Source organism: Panthera onca, chromosome A2 (genome assembly GCF_046562875.1).
Source record: "Panthera onca isolate mPanOnc1 chromosome A2, mPanOnc1 haplotype 2, whole genome shotgun sequence".
Classification (NCBI taxonomy): Eukaryota; Metazoa; Chordata; class Mammalia; order Carnivora; family Felidae; genus Panthera; species Panthera onca.
In genome coordinates this window covers 142635037-142656056 of record NC_138340.1, presented here as the reverse complement: position 1 = coordinate 142656056, position 21020 = coordinate 142635037, and the positions used below count along the sequence as shown (strand labels likewise).

The following is a 21020-nucleotide window of genomic DNA, read 5'->3' as shown; positions in this document are numbered from 1 at the left end:
GTCTTAACCACATAAGAGACACATATAATTTGGGGCATCCATCTAGATGTCCCCAAGCCATGTTTGAGGGTTCCAGGTTTTCTCAATCAGGGCTCTGAACTTAATATAACACACTTGCTTTAATAAACACACTATCCTTCGATAAAGCAGTTCAGCATATCTATAGCTCTTTGACTCTACCATATCCTCAGTCTAATGCTCAGCTGCTCTTCCACTGAATGATACAGTAATATGAGGGATTCTACTTAAACTCCCAAAAACATTCTTTGGCTCTCACAGTTAGCCTTTCAGTCAAATGCTGTGCATGAAATGTACCTGAGCAACTGGCTAACTCATGACTCACAAATGTATAAGGAGACTCAAAGAACCACAGTTAAATTCAATTTGTGTAATTTGTGTTTGTGTAAGTGTAATGTTATTTGGGTTATGAATCTAGAAATAAAGATTGGAGTTTGAGTCTCATCTAATTGATTGCTACATCAAAAATGTCAATACTCCTAACAGTAGCATAACAAATCCACATTTTCCAAAATATGTCACCCCAATGCCCAGGATGAATCCAAATGAAATTCCAGCCAAACATGACCCACTAAGAAAAGACAATTAAGTCAAGATTATCTTAAAGGTTTACCCAGATGTGAAAATTAGTAGGCAAAAATTTAAAGTAGCTATTACAACTACAGCTGATAAAGTAAATTAAAGTATGCTATCAATGAATAAAAAGACAGAAAATTTCAGCAGAAAATATAAATTTAAAAAAGTGTAAAATGTAGAGCTAAATAATAAAATATCTTAAGCAAAAAGTATCTTCATGAGATTAGCAAGAAAAAAGATGACAAAAACAAATCAGTAAATTTGAGATCAGATTAACAGAATTTATTTTATCTGAAGAATAGAAAGGAAAATATTAAAGGAAATATGGACAAAGCCTCTGGGACATGTGGAACATAAAAAGGTCTAATGTATGTATGACTGCAGTCAAATAAAGAGGATAGAGAGAATAGGGAAGAATACATTTGAGGATATGAGGTCCAAAATTTGCCAAATTTGGTAAAAAATATAAGCTCACAAATTCAAAATTTTAGGGAAATATAAAGAAAATCATAAATAGGAGCATTATAATCAAACTAATGAAAACAAAAATTAGAAAATCTTGAAAACAGACCAATACGACACAGTGCATGTTAGGCATAAACTATTTCATTGCTTACTCAGTTCTTATCAGGAACCATGAAAAGAAAATGTGTCAACATACACATATGCAGGTTTTTCAAGAATAAAGAAAATATAAAGACATTTTCAAATACGATAAAACTCAAAAACTCCACCTGTAACAAAATGCATCAATGAATAGAACACAGTGCTTTACAGCTGGGAAGAACAGCTTTTGTTGCAGGTCTTACAAAATAAAAATAAATACAAGACAATTAAAAACAAACTACTAAATCAAAATCTTTCTGTACAGTAGCAGCTTTCACAAAGTAAAAGGAACCCAGTCCCACAAAATTGGACTTTCTGTAAGCATATGGCCAATTTTATTCCCAGAGTCCCAGAGTCTTGCACTATCAAAATAAAAGTATCTTTGTCTTAGAGCAAGTCTGATGAAGGCACCAAAATCCTATCCTCTGTGTTCATGAAAATGATAGTCACAATGCTCTGATCATCCTTTCAAGATGACCTAAACCTGTTAAGAGTTAACACCCTAAAATATCTAAAGATCTAGAAGGAACTTGCAGCCTCATCTACAACATCAACTCTTAGTGTAAAATGTTAAAAATATATAGTGTAATCACTAGAATAATCACTAAAAATATAAAGGCAAACAGGAATATTTACAAATTTAATATACAAATTACAATGGAATTTTAAACAATATTCAATAATTAAAGAGAAGGCAAGATAGAAACAACAGAGGAAAAATTCAGGGGGCCAACAGGAAACAAATAAGATGATAGATCCATTTTACATAACTATATATATATAATTATATTAAATGTTAATGGCATAAATACTGTGGTTAAAGGACCACCAGAATGGTTAAAAAAGAATACTCAACTATGTGCTGTCTACAAGGATATACAATGAATATAGATATGTAGATTGGCTGAAAATAAATGCATGGAAAAAGACAAACCATGTAAACTATAAACATAAGAAGGGTAGAGTGATATATCTGTTATAAAATTACCAGTGAGTAAAGGGATATTTTGAAATGTTGATATCATCAATCTACTAGGAATATACATTTACATCTCGATTGTGTATACTTCATTAATCTTGACGATAGATGTATCAAAAACCATATTAAACAACAGTATTTCCAGTTATTTAAAATATATCTTGGGGTGCCTGGGTGGCTCAGTCGGTTAAGCATCCAACTTTGGCTCAGGTCATGATCTTGCGGTCCGTGAGTTCGAGCCCCGCATTGGGCTCTGGGCTGATGGCTCAGAGCCTGGAGCCTGCTTCCGATTCTGTGTCTCCCTCTCTCTCTGCCCCTCCCCCATTCATGCTCTGTCTCTCTCTGTCTCAAAAGTGGATAAACGTTAAAAAATAAAATAAAATAAAATAAAATAAAATAAAATAAAATAAAATAAAATAATATAAAATATATCTTATCATCTGGCTTATAAACAATTTTATACACATAGTATTAGGTTATTATCCTTGACTTATTTGATAGCATATATTGTTATCCAGAGTTTATTATTTTGTTTCACTTCCCATATTATATGGAAAATAATAGGGAATAAGCTCAAATAAATAAACAAATTGAAAGGCAACTGATTAGTTTATTTTAGTGAACTAATTGTTCAGTACAACTATTGGTACCAAAGCAGAAAAAACATGAAAGGATTTTGAGATTTGTATATTTATTTTTTTTCTACTTAAAAAAAATTAGGTTCAGGTGTACAATTTAGTCATTCAACACTTCCATACAACACTTGGTGTACATCACAAGTTCACTCCTTAATCCATATCACCTATTTAACACATCTCCGCACCCACCTCTCCTCTGGTAACCATTTGTTTGTTCTCTAGTGTTAAGAATCTGCTTCTTGGTGTGCCTCTCTTTTTCTTTTTTCCCCTATGCTTGTTGTTAAATTCCACATGTGAGTGAAATTATATTGTATTTGTCTTTCTCTGACACTTATTTACTTAGCATAATTCTCTCTAGCTCCATTCATATCATAGCAAATGGCAAGATTACATTCTTTTTTATGGCGGAGTAATATTCCATTGTATATTTATTCTAAAGTGGCTTGCCAATTATAATTCGCAATTTTAGCTGGTTTTCTGGGACTTTTACATATTAAAAGTGATACTTTTATGTATTTCTAGTAAAATGATAATTACATATATTATTGCTCTTCTATATCAGTTTCTTTTCACATCTTATTTTAATACAGCTAATACAGCTAATAATTTACATGGAAGAAATAATAGATAACATAGGCTGAAATTATTGTTACATCTGTTGAGTCCCCCTGGTGTAGATCTACTTTTCTAACTTCAAATTTACAACGTTTGGCAAAAAAAAAAAAGAAAGAAAAAGAAAGAAAGAAAGAAAGAAAGAAAGAAAGAAAGAAAGAAAAGTGACAACACTGTGAAGATTTGACAATAGCCTCATCAGTAATTCTCCCCCACCCCTTTTTTTTATACATACTTTCATTTTTCTGATACTTAGTTGCAGCCTATCTAACTCAGATGTCAAACACTGCCAGATAATAGCCATTTTCACATTTTATTTTATTGATAACTTCTCTTGAGGATTAAGATTAAATAAAACCAATCTTACATTTAAGGTTTCTGAATTAAAAATTTTTTTAATGTTTATTTATTTTTGAGAGAGACAGAGTGAGAGTGGGGGAGGGGTAGAGAGAAAGGGAGACAGAATCTGAAGCAGGCACTAGGCTCTGAGCTGTCAGCACGGAGCCTGATGTTGGATTCGAACTCAGGAACTGTGAGATCATGACCTGTCAAAGTCAGATGCTTAACTGACTGAGCTACCCAGGTGCCTCTAAGCTCGTGGATTTTAAATGTCTGGACACCTTTACCTAAAAATCTGATTAATATATAAATAGACAACATTATAGCTTCATGGTCAGTCTGGACAGAAAAACAAATATTTTTTTTAATGTTTATTTTTGAGAGAGAGAGACAGAGCATGAGTGGGGGCAGAGAGAGAGGGAGACACAAAATCCCAAACAGGCTCCAAGCTCTGAGCTGTCAGCAAGAGCCTGACAGGGTGCTTGAACCCACGAACCCATGAGATCATGACCCGAGTCAAAGTCAGGCGCTCAACTGACTGAGCCACCCAAGCATCCCCAAAATAATTCCTATTTATGGAAAGTCACTATCTGGCACATCATGATTGATCCACTACTATAATTTATATTTATAATGACATGCATATCATCAAGAAGAGAGACTTGATGATTGATAATACTTGGGGTAGTAATTTGCTCATTGCTTAATTGAGATTTTCCTTAAATTTTTTTTGAATAGTTGACACAAGCTCAGATACAGATTCTCTGGGAATGACATGAGCTTCAAAAACATATTTGCATTATTTTGGTGATGTATTTTGTTTGTTTATTTTCATGTAGATATTCCATTGTCAGGGAACAGTACTTTTCTTCTATTTGACATATATCTCTTTCAGTTCCCCTCTCCATTAATATATATTAGGCTTTTAAAAAAATTGTCATAAAGAGCTAAATATTTCCAGATAATAAGCAATAAAATATACATCTGCCTTTATAACTTTTAGACATTTTTTTTACCGTTTATTCATTTTTGAGAGAGACAGAGTATGAGTGGGGGAGGAGCAGAGAGAGAGGGAGACACAGAATCCGAAGCAGGCTCCAGGCTCTGAGCCATCAGCACAAGGACTGATGTGGGGCTCGAACTCACAAACTGTGAGATCATGACCTGAGCTGAAGCTGGATGCTTAACCAACTGAGTCACCCAGGCATCCCTATAATTTTTCTTGATATATAACCTTAAACAACTTATCTAAAAGCATTTTTCCAAAATTGCTCAACATGTTTGATTCAATCTATTTCTTTTTTAAAAAAAATTTTTAACATTTATTCATTTTTGAGAGACAGAGTGAGACAGAGAAATCTATTTCAAATCCCAATTACATATATTTGATATTGGCTTCTTAAAATTTTCTGGAATGTCTTCTTTTCTTGACACAGTCTAAATTTCATTAGAAACATAAATGTTTCAGTGTTTTCTACTACTATATCTTATTTGTCTCTTCTTAATATTTATAATACTGTAAGTCTAGACCAAGCAGAAAAAGATTGATCTGTACTTGTTCTTGTATCCTTTGTTATTTTTGATGTATGTTTTTTTAAAATTTTTTTCCAATTAGATAAAACATCTTGAGGGCAAATCTTATGTATCCTATCTCCTATATCATCAAAATATAAAGCTTAATATTTGTAATCTAGTATAAACCCAATGAACACCTACCTACATATTGATGTTACATTTAAAAATTGTAGTAGCAGTATCCTCAAAATTGAGATTTTGATGGCTCTTCTCTGTAGACATCCATACGATTACTTTTTCCCAGTAATCCAGTTGTTAAATGGCTGACTAAATAATTCCCTGCACTCTGCCCTCAATATTTTGGTGAGTGTAAAGGTGACAAGGTAATAAAATATCTGCAGTAGATTACTGTGTTAGATATTTTTTAATTCTCACTAAAGGACCACTTTCTACCATTCTTTATAATTTAATATGTTTCAGGAGGCTGACTTATTTGGGTTGCATCAGTTAGGCTGCTTGTCCTCTAGTTTCTGTGTGGTTTTAGCTAGTGGGGCAACAGTATGATAAGAGAGGAGAAAGGAAAAGGTTGGAGTATATTTTCCCCTAGTTTCTTTCATGATAGGCTTAAACTGGAAGTGGGTACTTTTCTCTCCCTAAGGTCACACAGTTCCTTTTCAGGGTCAAATCGTCCTTTTAACTCAGCTTTAGCTCTCACTGTATTCTAGAAGCCTACCCGTCCCTTAGTTTCTTCAAGACTACCTTTGGGTTGTTTACTTTTATATCTCCTTATAATTCTACTTTTATCTTTGTAAATAAAGTTGTCCCTTCATTAAATTGCCCTCAATTACGATGGTTGTGCTAGCTATTTTCTTTGGGAACCCTAAAGTATACAAATGTTTCAAGTAAAGGATAAAAAGATGATTGTGGTCTACCTCTTCTATACTTAGTCTTGCCTAACTTTCTTTTTAGAGAAAACATTTGTACTTGATACCAATAAAATATTATTTATGGTAAGCTTTATAGTTGATGATGCTTTAATAAATATAGACTAGGCAAAGTCACCTCCAAGAGGGTGGGGAGATTCAGCTCAGGCTGACCTTCTGCAGAATTAAATGAATTAAAAAAACATATTGGCAAGGAAGTAATGACATTTACCAGCTTCTAAAATAGGCATTGTGTTCTCTGCTTTCTTAAGCCCATAGGACAGCTAACTGAAAAGATCTCAAAGTGACTTGACAAAATATTGGAAGCACCATATAAAAGAGTCTGGTTGACATCTTGTCGTGTTAACTTTATCTCTGCAAAGTCAGATGTTCTTATTCTCCTTTACTTGATGTAAGAAGATTAAGGTGCTGCATGACAGATGGTTTTAAAAAGTGAATACCATTCCATCTGGTCCCAAGTGGAAAAAGGAAAGTCACCCACAACTTTTCATCTAAAAATTGCAGTGAGAAGATTCTCAAAACTGAACTTTAACACTGCACAAAGGAATTCTGTAAGATTCTAGCAATGCTGGATTCCAGTTATTACCCCATTATGAACACTTGTGCCACCTGCCACCCTGGATAAGACCTAATTTTGACACAAAAACAGTTATACTTAGCAAGCTCCAAAACCATTTTATGGCAGTGAACTTGGCTCAAGTTTCAGTGACCTTTCTGGTCCTTTCCAATTTTGATAATTTCTTTCAGGTGAAGATTTTATCCATTAGTGTATTCTGTTATATAAATGATAGAAAATATTTAATGCATTCTTTCACTGAATATTTTCATTTATAGAAAGAGCCTATAACCAAAGAAACAAAGTTCTAATCATGGCATTTTAATTCCTAGCAATTAAGTTGAGGGTGGCATTACAGATCCAGAGGGCATTCTCAGTATTTTGACTTTTCTGAAACATAGAAAATTTCCTACTATACTGTTCTAGTGTTCAAAGCTTTAAAAACATTAGGTTGATTCAATTCTGTAACAGATGAAAATAAATTTAGTTAAATGTCACTGGTGTTTATATGATTTTGTATAAAGGAGAGACTGTTCTTTAATAATGGACAGCAGTTTTTTTTTTCTTTTATGATAAAGGATAATCAGGTGAGATTGGAGATCATATGAAAAATTGGATGCAGTGTAGATATGATCATTACATAAGACGGGGAAAGTTTTTTCCATGTCAGAACATTTCCACACTTCAGTTCAAAGTTTTATATAATCATGAAAGAGAAGGTAGGAGTATGAATCTAAGATTAATACGATACATTTATAGTAATGTAGCACCATGTTTACAGTAATTAACAACTAATGATTAATAACCAACATTCATAACATAGTTTGAACTTCACAGTTACACTCATACTATGTATGTAATATATGTGTGAATAAATCTATGTGACATAATCTTTTACGACAATGGCAAATAACACCTCACTGAGGAATTAATAATGTATTATATTTTATTAACTACTCAGTTTATTCCTCTGTATCTTTTTTAATTAGGAAAGAAGAGAAAGAGTATGAATTTCATATTATTTACCTATTTCACATTCTTATTTTGTTGAGTACATGATATTCTCCTGGAAAATGTGTATGAGATTTTTTTTTCCCAAGACATTGTTTACATGTTTTAGAATATGATTATTTGTGATATTCAGCTATTGTTGTATTGTAAGATATCACAAGTTTTTTCAACGTTTATTTATTTTTGAAAGAGAGAGCAAGTAAGCAGGGAGGGGCAGAGAGAATCTGAAGCAGGCTCCAGGCTCCAACCTGTCAGTGCAGAGTCCAATGTGAACCTGAATCCATGAACTGCGAGGTCACGACCTGAGCCAAAGTCAGACGCTCAACCAACTGAGCCATCCAGGCGCTCCTAAGCTATCACAATTTTAAACAATTATTTAAATTGATTGAACTTTAACTTAACTTCTGGCTGGTGGTATTTGCATGCAATTTAGGGAACAAAATGTTTGTCACATGATTGGAAATATACTGTCATGGAAACACAAATTACTTTGCTATTTCTTCTTTTATTCCTTTTTCCTTTCCTTTGGAAATGTGTGGACTGCCAAGTCTGTGCCAAGTACTGGGCTAACTATAGTATGTAAAATATTTTGGAAAAAGTCCTCTAGGGTTCTTGCATTCAAAGGCTTATGTCCTTCTAATGCTAGGACAGAGAAATACATATTAGTAGACAAATTTAAGTTTGTGATGTATACTAGTTAAAACAAACAACCAAACAAACAAAAAGTAGAAAACACATCATGACCAACTGGAGTTTAGCCCAAGAATGAAGAGATGGTTTATCACTTGAAAAGAAATCAACATAATTCACCATTGTAAGGAAGTAAAGCAGAAAACACACAGACATATCAATTGTGTAAAATGCAGTTGAAAAAATTCAACGTAATTTATGTTAAAAACTCTGCCATATTGAAGTGGCTGTAAATGGCATCTACCTAACCCTAACATTATTCTTAATTGTGAATGTCATAATCATTTCCCCTAAAAACTGGGAACATTGCTCCTATTCAACATTGAACCAGAGTCCTGGCCAATGACCATTGTTGAAAAATAAAGTCAGGAATATGAGAAATAAAGTAAAACAAAAAAGAAAAAACAAAAAACTGTCCCTATTTGCAGACAAATGATTGTTCAAGTAAAAAAATCCCAAAAGATCTACAGGAAGTGTCTTCAAACCGGATGAGTTCAGAATGTTTCAGAGTACAAAGTTATCATGCAAAAATCAATTATATCTCTGTATATAATTTTGCAGCCACTGCTGGCCCAAATAACATATGCAGCCCTGCACCCCACTCCCCATCCCTACAAGCCCTCTTTCTTTTTACATTGAAGAGATCTAACAAATCAAGTAATAAGCAAAACAAAAACAAAAACAAAAAACAAAAACAAAGAAAATCAATTGGGAGCCAATTTATCTATCATACCATTTACTGTATCTCCAAAATATCAAAATACTAATGTATAAATCTAATAATACATGTTTTATTAGATGTTAAAATTAAAAAATGCAGATAAAAAGAATGGAAGATTTACTATTGAAGATATAGAAAGCTCATGAATTTAAAGACCCAGCATAGTTCTGATGGCAATCCTCCAAGTTTATGTATAGATTTAATGCAATTCAAAGAATGTGGAAATGCAACCAAAATATCACCTCCAGGGCAAACCTTCAAAGCAAATAATTACACTGCAAGAATATTGCAATTGCAAGAATACTGTATTCTTGCACATACCTGTGCATGATTTTTTATAAGCAGCTTTATTAATAATTGCCCTAACTCAAACAACTTAAATGCCCTTCAGTGGGTTAATGGATAAACAAAGCAACTCAATTTACCTTATTAAAATATATTACCATACTACCAAATAAGTAGATAATATCCCAAAACTATTCCAGCAATATTTTTTAAAGTATTTTTTTAATGTTTATTTATTTTTTTGGAGAGAGAGCAGGGGTGGGCAGAGAGAGAGGGGGACAGAGGATCCGAAGTGGGCTCTGTGCTGACAACAGCAAGCTCAATATGGGGCCCGAACTCATGAACCATGAGATCATGACTTAAGCCAGTCAGCTGCTCAACCGACTGAGCCACCCAGGTGCTCCATAGCAGTAATTTTTTTTTTTTTGTATGTATGGAGAAGCTGTTCTAAAATTTATAAGAAAATGCAAACAACAACAAATTTGTAAGAAAATGCAAATTATAGTCAAAACGATTTTGATAATAAAAAATAAACCTAGAACTTACACTATATGATTTTAAGGATTACAATATAGCTACAATAATGAAGACTTTTGTGGTATTAGAACAAAGATAGACCCAGAGATTAATGAGAAAGAATTAATACTGCCACACAAATACCACCAATTGATTTTTGACAAATGTGCAAAGGAAATTCAATGGAGAAAGAACAGGGTCTTCAGCAAATAATGTTTGAAAAACTGGATATAAACATGAAAATAAATCTCAACCTATTCTTTACACTTTTACAAAAAGTAATTCAAAATGGATCCTGTGTCTAAAGGTGTGGTATAAAATTATCAACTATTTAAAGAAATCACAGGAGCAAATCTCAGTGACTTTGCATTATGCAAAAAGTTCTTAAAAATGAAAACAAAAGCAAAATTCACAAAAAGGTTGAACTTTAACAAAACAATAAAAAAAATCCAACTTTAAAAATGGACAAAATATTTGAATAGCCATTTCACCCAAGATATGCAGATGGCAAGTATGTTCTGGAAAGATGTTCACCATAATATTCCAAGAATTTTTAAGTTGAAATCAAAAGGAGATAACAGCCATCACACATTTGTTAAAATGACTATAATGGGGGCACCTAGGTGACTCAGTCGGGTAAGCATCAAACCCTTGATTTTGGCTCAGTTCATGATCTCATGGTTCATGAGTTTGAGCCCCACAATGGGCACTGTGCTGACAGTGCAGAGCCTGCTTGGGAATCTCTCTTTTTCTCTCTCTGCCCCTTCCCTACTCTCTCTCTCCCTCTCTCAAAAACAAATGAATTTAAAAAAAAAATAAAAAGAATGGCTATAATGACAATACCAAGTGCTAGCAACAATGTAAGATAACTGGAACTCTCACGGTCTACCGGTGGGAATGCAAAAATGACACAGCTTCTTTGAAGAGTAGTTTGGTAATTTCTTGGCAAGCTAAACATAACATAATACTTAACAATTACATTCCTAGGTATCTTCCCTGGAGAAAAGGGAGCTTGTATTCTTGCACATTCTTGTGCATGATTTTTTATAAGCGGTTTTATTAATAATCGCCCTAACTCAAACAACTTCAATGCCCTTCAATGGGTCAATGGCTAAACAAACTATATAGCACACCCAGGAATAGGCTATTTATAGCCAAACAATATGGGTAAATCTCAAAGACATTATATTGAGTGAGAGGTAAGTCACAAAAGTATACACATTGTATAATACCATTTATATGCAATTTTTTAAAAGGAAAAACTTGAGGGACAGAGAACATATCTGGCTGTTGGGTGTTGAGGTAAGAGGGGAGTTTGGCCATGTGGAGGGTCCATGAAAGAACTTGGGGGAATGATGGCATTATTGTGTATCCTTATTGAGATGAGGGTTACGCAAATCTATAAATCTGTTAAAATTCATGAACTGTATACAAAAACATGTTACCTACTTGTGTAAGCAAAATAAAGATCACAAAGAGCTACCCTATTATACTCTCACATGGGAAACAAATATTTAGACTTTTTAAGTGTGGAATAATGTGAATTCTTATACATTGCCAATAAGAATGTCATTTGATATAAAAGTTTTTGAGAGCAATTTGGCAGTATCTCAGATTCATCAATTCCATTCCTGTGTATATACCTAGATAAATGCTCATATAGGTGTGCATGGTAACATGCACAGAAGTGTCCACACTAGTGTAATGTGCAGTAGTAACAACTGGAAATCACTTCTGTGTTAACTAGAAGTAAAATCAGTAAATAATTTTAGTAAAATCACGTAATGAAATGTTAGAACTGATAAAAATTTGCTAGTACCAATTTATCATTGAGTATGATGCTGACAAATATAATACTGAAAAACGAAAGAAGTATAAGATCAATGAGATATCATTTATTACATTGAAAAAGCATAAACATGTAAAAGATTACTGTACATATTGTGTGGGAATACATATCTACCTCATAAAAGTGTAAAAACACTCATGATATGACTACTATGAAATCAAAGATGTTTCCCAAAGGGTGTATGTGTGGTAGGGGAAGACATGAAAGCGTGTATGATTAGGTAGGGATGCATAGAAAGATTTAGCTATTTTTTTTTTTTTTAATTTTTTTTTTCAACGTTTTTTATTTATTTTTGGGACAGAGAGAGACAGAGCATGAACGGGGGAGGGGCAGAGAGAGAGGGAGACACAGAATCGGAAACAGGCTCCAGGCTCCGAGCCATCAGCCCAGAGCCTGACGCGGGGCTCGAACTCACGGACCGCGAGATCGTGACCTGGCTGAAGTCGGACGCTTAACCGACTGCGCCACCCAGGCGCCCCAGATTTAGCTATTTTTAATATTTAATTGTTTACTGCTTAATCTGTGTGGTGGATACTTGATTTCTGTCATATAATTATGTATATAAAATATTCTATACATTTTTTTAAAAGAAAAATAAGGGGAAAGTAATATGTAGTAACGCTAATAACTCAAGGATTTATCTTTTCAGAAATTTGTTAAATTTTGAATACATACACAAATTGTGTAAGCTTTATCTCAGTGGAGAATTTCAGGATACAACAATGAGCTCAGATGGGGGCAGATAGTTGAAGGTGGGAGATCTTTTCAGAGGCCTGTCATCTGTAAATGAATTTGTAAACAAAATGCTGGGCTTGACTAGAATTTGTGGGTTATGCTGCAACAGCATGATTTTCTGTCATCACTTAGATAGACTCGGAATCAGATTTTTAATCTGGCCTTTAAAAAAATCTGGCATTTTCAATTCTTTGCCATCTAACATTTTACTCTTGTATGGGAGGAATTAAAAAAAGAAGTTGTAACGAAACCTATTTACTATAGCCGGGAATAACTATCTTTTTACATATTTCTCCCAAGAATCTCTCCTGAATGATGGATGCTCCAGGAACTTCAAACATGGCACAAGTGAAGTTAAATTCATTTTCTTTATATACATACCCACCATCCACACAAAGTCGGCCCTTCCAAACTGTAGCTTACAATTTGTTTTCTCTGTAATTTCTGTTTCCTCACTACTACACCCCATTGTGAGTATAGTTTTGGTGATTCTATCCCTGTTTCTTCTATCTCAATGAGAAATAGGGCAACTTCACTTTCCGTGTTTCTAAGAAACTAACATCCAGATATCTTGACCTCAGTTTGAAGGCACTGCATGATTTGGTTTCTAAAATATTTGGAAATATTCTATTTCCAAAGAATAGTTGCATGAAATTCCATAGATTTTCTTTTCCCAACCCACTGGACTGCTTTCAGTTTTCTGTCCATACTTAGCAGTTTCCTCTTTCCTGCTCTTGTTCTTATTTCTTACTGCCCTCCCCACTTGGACAGGAAGTTTGTTTTCATGATATAGTAATTCTACTTCCCCAAGCTGATGTGGTTCTCAAGATAAAATGGAAATGCTTTCTAAGCTAGGAAGTTTCCTTTCATCAACCGCCCCCCCCCCCCACAATAAACACAGTATTGCCTTGTCTATGCGTTCTCAAAGCACTCCACATCACTAATCTAGCTCTTGCTACATTCTGACCCAAAATTTACACACTGGCACCTTACCTGTGTGTTACAATTGGCAGGCCTGCATAAAGTTAACCTTTTGCATAAAATCTGGATTGCTAACTTATCATATCTCCCTTGCACATGAGATCAGTTACATAAATGGTCACTGAATTGAATGTAACAGTTTTTCTTGTTCTGTTTTCTTGACACAAGGGAGGACAGGAAAAGGGAAGTGGTTAAAGAGGTGAAGAACAACACTGTGCACAATTTGTGAAGAGGTGTATGAAACCAATAAATACTGAAGCATTCTTGCCCTGTGGACACTGATAAAGGCTATCATAAAATATGTACTGTGTAATTCTAACACTGTATATTATTTGCTTGAATAATAGCTACAAGGACATTCAAATTGGTATTTTTAACTGCCTTCCTATAAAAAAAAAAGGGAAAAGATTGACTTTCTGGTGTAAGGACCATGAGTTCATTCTGCCAGAAACATCTGTTTGGAAATTAGGAATTAGCATTCTTAGACCCTAGTATTGGAAAGTGACAACCAAGTCAAATTTAAAAATATAAAAGTTCACCACTATCATAATTTAGGGTTAAACTATTCTTGAGTTTTAATGTATGAGCAATACAATAAAACAATGGCAATCTGACTAAATCATGGCATAAAAGGATAAGGCCATGATGTTAGAAATTATTTTATTATCTAAACATTTACATCTTTCAATCTCCATCACCGTCACATAAGTTTAAGGCAAGGTCCTGCATGCCTTCTTACCTTGGGAACTTCCAAACTGGTCCCCTGGCATTCATTTTTCTTCTTCTTCTCCCCACTATCTCCCTGCTGCCAGAAAATCTTCATAAAACACAAATCAGACTGTCTCACATTTTCATGAAACCATTCCATAATGTTTCAAAAATCCTTGGTATGATCTATATGGTCCTCTACATATGGTTCATGTAGTTAGCTTTGTACTCTGCATTTTTCCCCTTCCTATTTGTTTTTAATTTCTATCTCCAACAGCTTAGAAGTACCATCTCCTTCATCTTCTCAGTCTCTGCCAACTTCAGACTTCCCCTGTGTTTCTCCCTTTGTGTATTCATTTCAGTAGAAAATGCTGGATCTCTTAGATCATGACTTATTCCTTAATGTTTACTCATTCTACCTTTTGGATCGCTGTTGTCCTTTACTATAATCCAGCTCTCATCATCCCAATCCCATCTTTAATCTATCAGTCATATTTCTTAGGACTGAACCATAATGGTAGTTGAGAGTGTTTAAATTCTTTATAAGAAATCCCCAAACACTATGAAAATCAAGATAAATTGCTAGTTTCTGTGGCAGTAAGTACTCTAAATACCAGCATGTCTCTCCTTCTGTTCTGATTCCAGTTGAGCATGGTGCTATGTTTTTTCCTTTAGGCATTTTTTCTTCTTACGAATAAAAACATGGAATTCAAGAAAAACAAGATAAGAACCCAATCAAATACACAGAAGTGCTACACAAAAATTATTAATCTATTTCACCCAATGTAACCATTCATGCCATATTACTGCTCCTCGTTTCTCTTCTTTCTCCACCTCTATCTTCTCTTCCTCTTACTTCTTTTTTTCCTTCTGTCTCCTTTTCCTTCTGTCTCTGTACTTATCCTTTTCCCTCTCTTTCCCTCCCTCGCTCATCTTCCCAGTTTCCCTTCTCTTTCAATATGGGGATCAAAGAAAAAGATTCTAGAATGGCGCCACTGTCTGGTAATGGTTCAAGCAGACATATTCTTGGCTATAGGAGGTATTTTAAAATGGAAACCTTCCCAGAAGATTATCATAAAAGCCAGGAGTTTTCTTAGTAAGAAATCGAATATAAACTACATTAACAGGAGGATTATATATTCCTACTATGAGATCATACATCTTGTTCTATGGAAAAAAATTAGTATTAATATATTGTGAAATATTTCCCTTTAGGTAGAAGAACTATTCTCAAATTTACATGTTTTTTGGAATACATGTATTCATTTAGGCAAATCCACATTTTTCCTTCTACTAGATGAAACAACATGCTTCTTAAAGATTTTATAGGTGTCTTCGATTGCTGCATAACAATTTAATACAAGAAAACAATACAAAAATTGTATTATAATACAAATACAAAATAATACAAAAATTGTATTTTGTATATGACAGTGACTCAGATCTTTCACTTTTTATATTATTATACATATATAAGTGTTTATTTAAAATATATTTGCATTTATAGATTCATTTAACATACCTAAAATTTAACATATATTTATCTACTAAATATTGGGCATTATACTAGTTGTTTGAGATGCATCATTGAATAAAATGGACAAGATCATCAGCCCTCTTAGACCTTACAATCAAGTAAAGGGAGAAAAGCAAATAATTAAGTGAAACATACCATGTTGAGCTGATAAATGCTATTTACAGAAATAAAGGAGAGAATTGTGATAAAGTATGGTGTAAGCATTACTTAATGCCAACACGAACTTAATATAGATTAGAATCAGAGAATGAGGGAAGAGTAGGTGAGAGTTCTTGTCTTCTTGGGGTGCACATATATAAACAGAAATAGAAGTCTTATAACAATCGTCCTTAGCATCACAGAAATTGTTGGTTGTTGTGGAGTTGACCTTATTGGTGTAGGGTTTTTGCTAGGGACAAAGGCCATGAAGGTATGAAGACTGCAGTAATAGAGAGGACTAACCTGGATGTCTAGAGGCCTGGGGGGAGGGTAACTTATCTAGAACTCCCTGAGTTGTGGGGTATCTTCTTGAATGGAAGATAATTGGACCTTTTCTTAACACAGGTAAGGAGAAATAGAATTTAGTAAGGATCATTTTAGAACACACATAGCATTTTGACTCTTGACCCTTGCCTAATTATTGTTAGGAACTTTTTTCAGCCATCAAACTTGAAAATAAAACATCTACATTCACATATATTTACTTTATTTATCATTTTATTTATCACTTTATTTATCATTTAAGGAGTTAAATTCAATACAAGGAGTTTGAAAGCGGACTCATGGTGAAAATGAAAATGAAGCCAATGGTAAGAGACTACTTGAATGCTGATGACTATAAAACATATGTTTTATAATGGTAAATAATAGAGGGAGTATTGAGTATGAGAATTCTTTTTAGTAAAACTGCATTTTTCTTACTTGGGTAATAGATTTTTTGAAGGTTCTAGAGAAAACCAATAGGTTTCAGAAAATAATGAAAATATTGTGGCTAATCCAGAAAAGATAATGGTGATAATGATGATTCACAAATACTAAAGAAAAATGACCAAAGAAATGGAATTCACATTTATAAAAAAAAAAAAAAAAAAAAAAAAGATCACATCATGTAAATCTATTTAGCTTAAAGGAAGGAAAATTTTTAAAAAGACTATGGACTAACAATTGACGGCTACAAATAAATAGAGGATCTTATGAATACATAACTACACCCATGAAATTTAATACTACAGTCAGTCATTTCAGTTAAACATTAGAAAAAGCCATCTTAGATGATAAGAGAAATAAAAAACTGGAAGTTCTACTGAGAAAGCTTGAGGGGATCTATTCCTAGAGTTCATTAAATAGAGAGTGACAATTCTCTGACTTGGTAATTTAGTCACTGATCTGCTTTACGGACAATGTTAGGATTTGATGAAATTTCCTTTTTTTTTTTTTTTTTTTTAATAGCCTTATTGGGATATAATTAACATGTAAATTTGTATATATTTAAGGTGTACAACTTGATGTTTCAATGCACATATATACTGTGTAATGAGCACCACAATCAAGCTAATTAACATATTCCACTATCTGTCATTATAAGAACAGAACAGAGATTCTAAGCATACTCCCTACATCATATGAAAGCCAGAGTTCTTAGGGGATTGGTCTTGGATTGATTATTTAAGGTATGGACGTGAAGGCATTATGTTTATGAATGGTAGAAGAAAAGCTTGGAGATAACATTCTGCCATGTAATTACTTAATATTTCTGCCACATGTCCATAACGTGGCACATGTCATGGGGAAATATGTATTTAAATTCGAGAACAATACAACCAGTCTAATTCAACTTACAAATAGCATTTATTGCAGCAGCTGTGGATCAAACACATATCTCTAGTCGTCTAGCAGATGGCTGAATACATTTTTTATGATAATATGCCTACTTCACTATAGGGAAAGGATTACCATAATTGTACAAACACCGTTTTTCCTATTTCTCAAATCAAGAGAGTTATACACTTTTCCCCTTGTTTCTTGATTTTCTTCTGTCTTCTTTGTTTTGTTTTCTTTTCTTTTTGGCATTTCCATCATGTATACACCAAAAAGTAAATGCTGTTGAGTTAACTTACTTTTCTTGAAATTTCATTCTTACTGTGTTAATGTTTATTTAGGTAACTACTGATCATTTTTACCTAAGTATAGATATAATTGGAAATTTACTTAGAGTTTCAACATCACTTTATGTCCAGTCAAAAAACTGAATTGAAGAGAAATATCTCTCACAAGTAACAGATATATATATTTTATATATATGTGCATAGATAACACATTATAAAAGTAAATAAATTAAAAAAAATAAGAGTATGCAGAGATATACATGGTAAAGAAAATCGTTTGTCTCCATAGTTTGCTCCTACTCCTAAATAACAATTAATGATGTTATGTAGGAAGAATTTAAATTGTCTAACAAAAATATGTTTACTTATCTACTTTTTTTGCCATATGGAACCAAAACATTTTCTCTTGACTACAAGTTACTTGTTTCTTTTTTAAGGGGGTCACTGTCTAAATAGAATTCACTGATATATTATGCATACAGGAAAACATATCCTTTACCTAAAACAAAATGTTTATTTGAAGGTTACAAAAATCAGAGAAACATAAGTACACTATATTAAAATTAAAAGCATTTATTCATTAGATGGTATTTCTGAGTAAAAACCCAAGACTCCAAGTGGAAAAGATACTTGCTATCACTTAATTGACAAAGTGTTTGATCCAGAATATATAAAGGGTTCCTTCAAATCAAAAAGGAAAGGAAAACAGATGACCCAATAAGAAAATAAACTAATTGCAGGCACTTCAAAAAACAGAACATACAAATTATTCGTTAGCATATGGATATGGATTCAATCTCATTAATTATCAGGGGAATAAAAATTCTAACAGTGAGATACTATTAAACAAACAGAATGGCAATAATTAAAGATAGGTAGAGCAGCTAGAATTCTTACGCAGTGTCACCAGGAGTATATATTTGACAAGCACTCTGTTCGGCATTATTTACCAAAATGGAATATGTGTTTACTTTGTGACCCAGCAGTTCCACTGCTAGTTATAAACCCAATGCAAATGCTAGAGATATTCACTAAGATTCATAACCCAGAATATTCATAGCAGAACTTTCATATAGCTCCAAATGGAAAACAACCCACATGTTAGTCAACAGTGGAAAAGATCACATATTGAAATATTTGTTCATAGAATGGAATTCAATATAGCGATGAACATGAATAAACTACTGCTATATTCAATACCAGGGATGAATCTTCCTGAAATACTATTAGGCAAAGAAATCAGATATAAAAGAATAGTACTATCTGATTCAAAAGCAGACAAAACTTCTCTCCAGATGTTCTAACTAGTAAGGATAGTAATTACTTTGGGTAGAAAGTAGGTGTTAGAGGTGTTAGTGTTACTCTCTTTTTAACGTGAATTCTGATTACACAGAGATATCCACATTATGAAAATTAACTGAGTTTAAAAAGTGCACTTTGTGTATGCTTAAGCAATAATTCTTTTTTTTATATTTCTTAGTTTACAAAAGTAAGCCAGTTACTTTGACTCTATGACTTCTAGTTATTACTTTTTTAGCACTTTATATATGAAGACATATATGCCACTTAATCTGTATGTATGTTATGATTTGTTAGATGGTAGGGGTCCTCATTTGTTTCACACACGAGATTCAATAGGTAAGATTATTCCAGCTGTGTAAAAGTTTATTTTAATAATTAAATCCAATAAACACTTATAAATGTTCTTAGAAAACTAAGAACACAGAATAGAATATTTAAAAAAATCTGCTTCACATGATCGGTACAATTCCCTGGCATCTGGATCCTGACCTTCTTGGGGTCATCTGATCTTGTTCTCCTGTTTATTGGTGTCTCGTCGTTATTATCTCACGTGGTCGATTGTACAGTAGTATCTCCAGTTCTTCAAGCCATTCTCACTAAACTGGTCCCTGTTGATGCAGTTTTCCAATAGTAGGGTAGAGACTTTGTTAATGGATTTTGCTTCCTTCCTCTATGCTTTACATAATTCTGTCATGGACCACGTATCAGAATTCCCGTGCTTTAATTTTCTTTAACCTGTTCACACTACATCTCTGAGGAATCAGGGAATGGGAGTTCTTGTGGCAGACTTCTGTCCAAGTGGGGGCTGGGTTGGGTGGTTGAGGACAAAATGTAAATCCCTACTGGTGAGAAAAACGAAACAAAATGAAACAAAACAAAACAAAACAAAACACTTCCTGTTTGGAAGTGAGGATGAACACGTACCTCTATTTTGTCCATGTATGGCTAAGCTATGTCCGTGTATGCCTAAGCAATAATCCTTTTTTTTTTTTTTAATTTTAATTACTTAGTTTACAAAATTAAGCCAGTTACTCTGACACTCTGATTTCTAGTTATTACTTTTTTATCACTATCAGGGACTTACCCTCTAGGCAAGGGGTATCCAGGATTTGTCGGGCCCAAAGTTTATATCATCTGGAGGCACTCTCTAAAAATGTATATCACGAAATTACAAATGCAAAATTAGGTATGCAGATGAAGTTTTCTTCAGAATGACCACACTTTCATTCTTCTGCATGTTGCCGTCCAGTTCTCACAGCACCATTTGCTAAAGACACTGTCTTTTTTCCATTGGCTACTCTTTCCTGCTTTGTCGAAGATTAGTTGGCTATATATTTTGCGTCAATTTCTGGGTTCTCTATTCTATTCCATTGATATATGTGTCTGTTTTTGTGCCAATACCATGCTGTCTGTATTACAGCTTCATAATACAGGTTAAAGACTGAGATTGTGATGACTCCAGCTTTGGTTTTCTTTTTCAACATTATTTTGGCTAATTGGGATCTTTTGCGGTTCCACACAAATTTTAAGAGTTCTAGCTCTGTGAGGAATGCTGGTGCTATTTTGATTGGGATTGAATTGAATGTGTAGATTGCTTTGGGTAGTATTGACATTTTAACAATATTTATTCTTCCAATCCATGAGCATGGAATGTTTTTCCATTTCTTTGTGTCTTCTTCAATTTCTGCCATAAGGTGTCTATAGTTTTCAGTGTACAGATTTTTTTATTTGGTTAGGTTTATTCCTAGGAATTTTATGGTTTTTGATGCAACTGTAAATGGGATCAATTCCCTGATAGCTCCTTCTGTTGCTACATTA

At 33.5% G+C, this 21020-nt stretch overlaps 1 long non-coding RNA gene across 3 annotated transcripts in view; it reads right to left on the bottom strand.

Moving 5' to 3' along the window:
- Nucleotides 1-21020, bottom strand: part of LOC132679466 (uncharacterized) — a 404100-nt gene that overhangs the window by 65992 nt on the left and 317088 nt on the right. The window contains exon 5 of one of the 3 annotated variants that reach the window (XR_013552867.2): nucleotides 14323-14376. The exons of the other annotated variants lie outside the window; for them this stretch is intronic. This is a non-coding gene — a long non-coding RNA (uncharacterized LOC132679466). Of the gene's footprint in view, nucleotides 1-14322; nucleotides 14377-21020 lie in introns of those variants that run through there. 3 annotated transcript variants of the gene reach the window in all.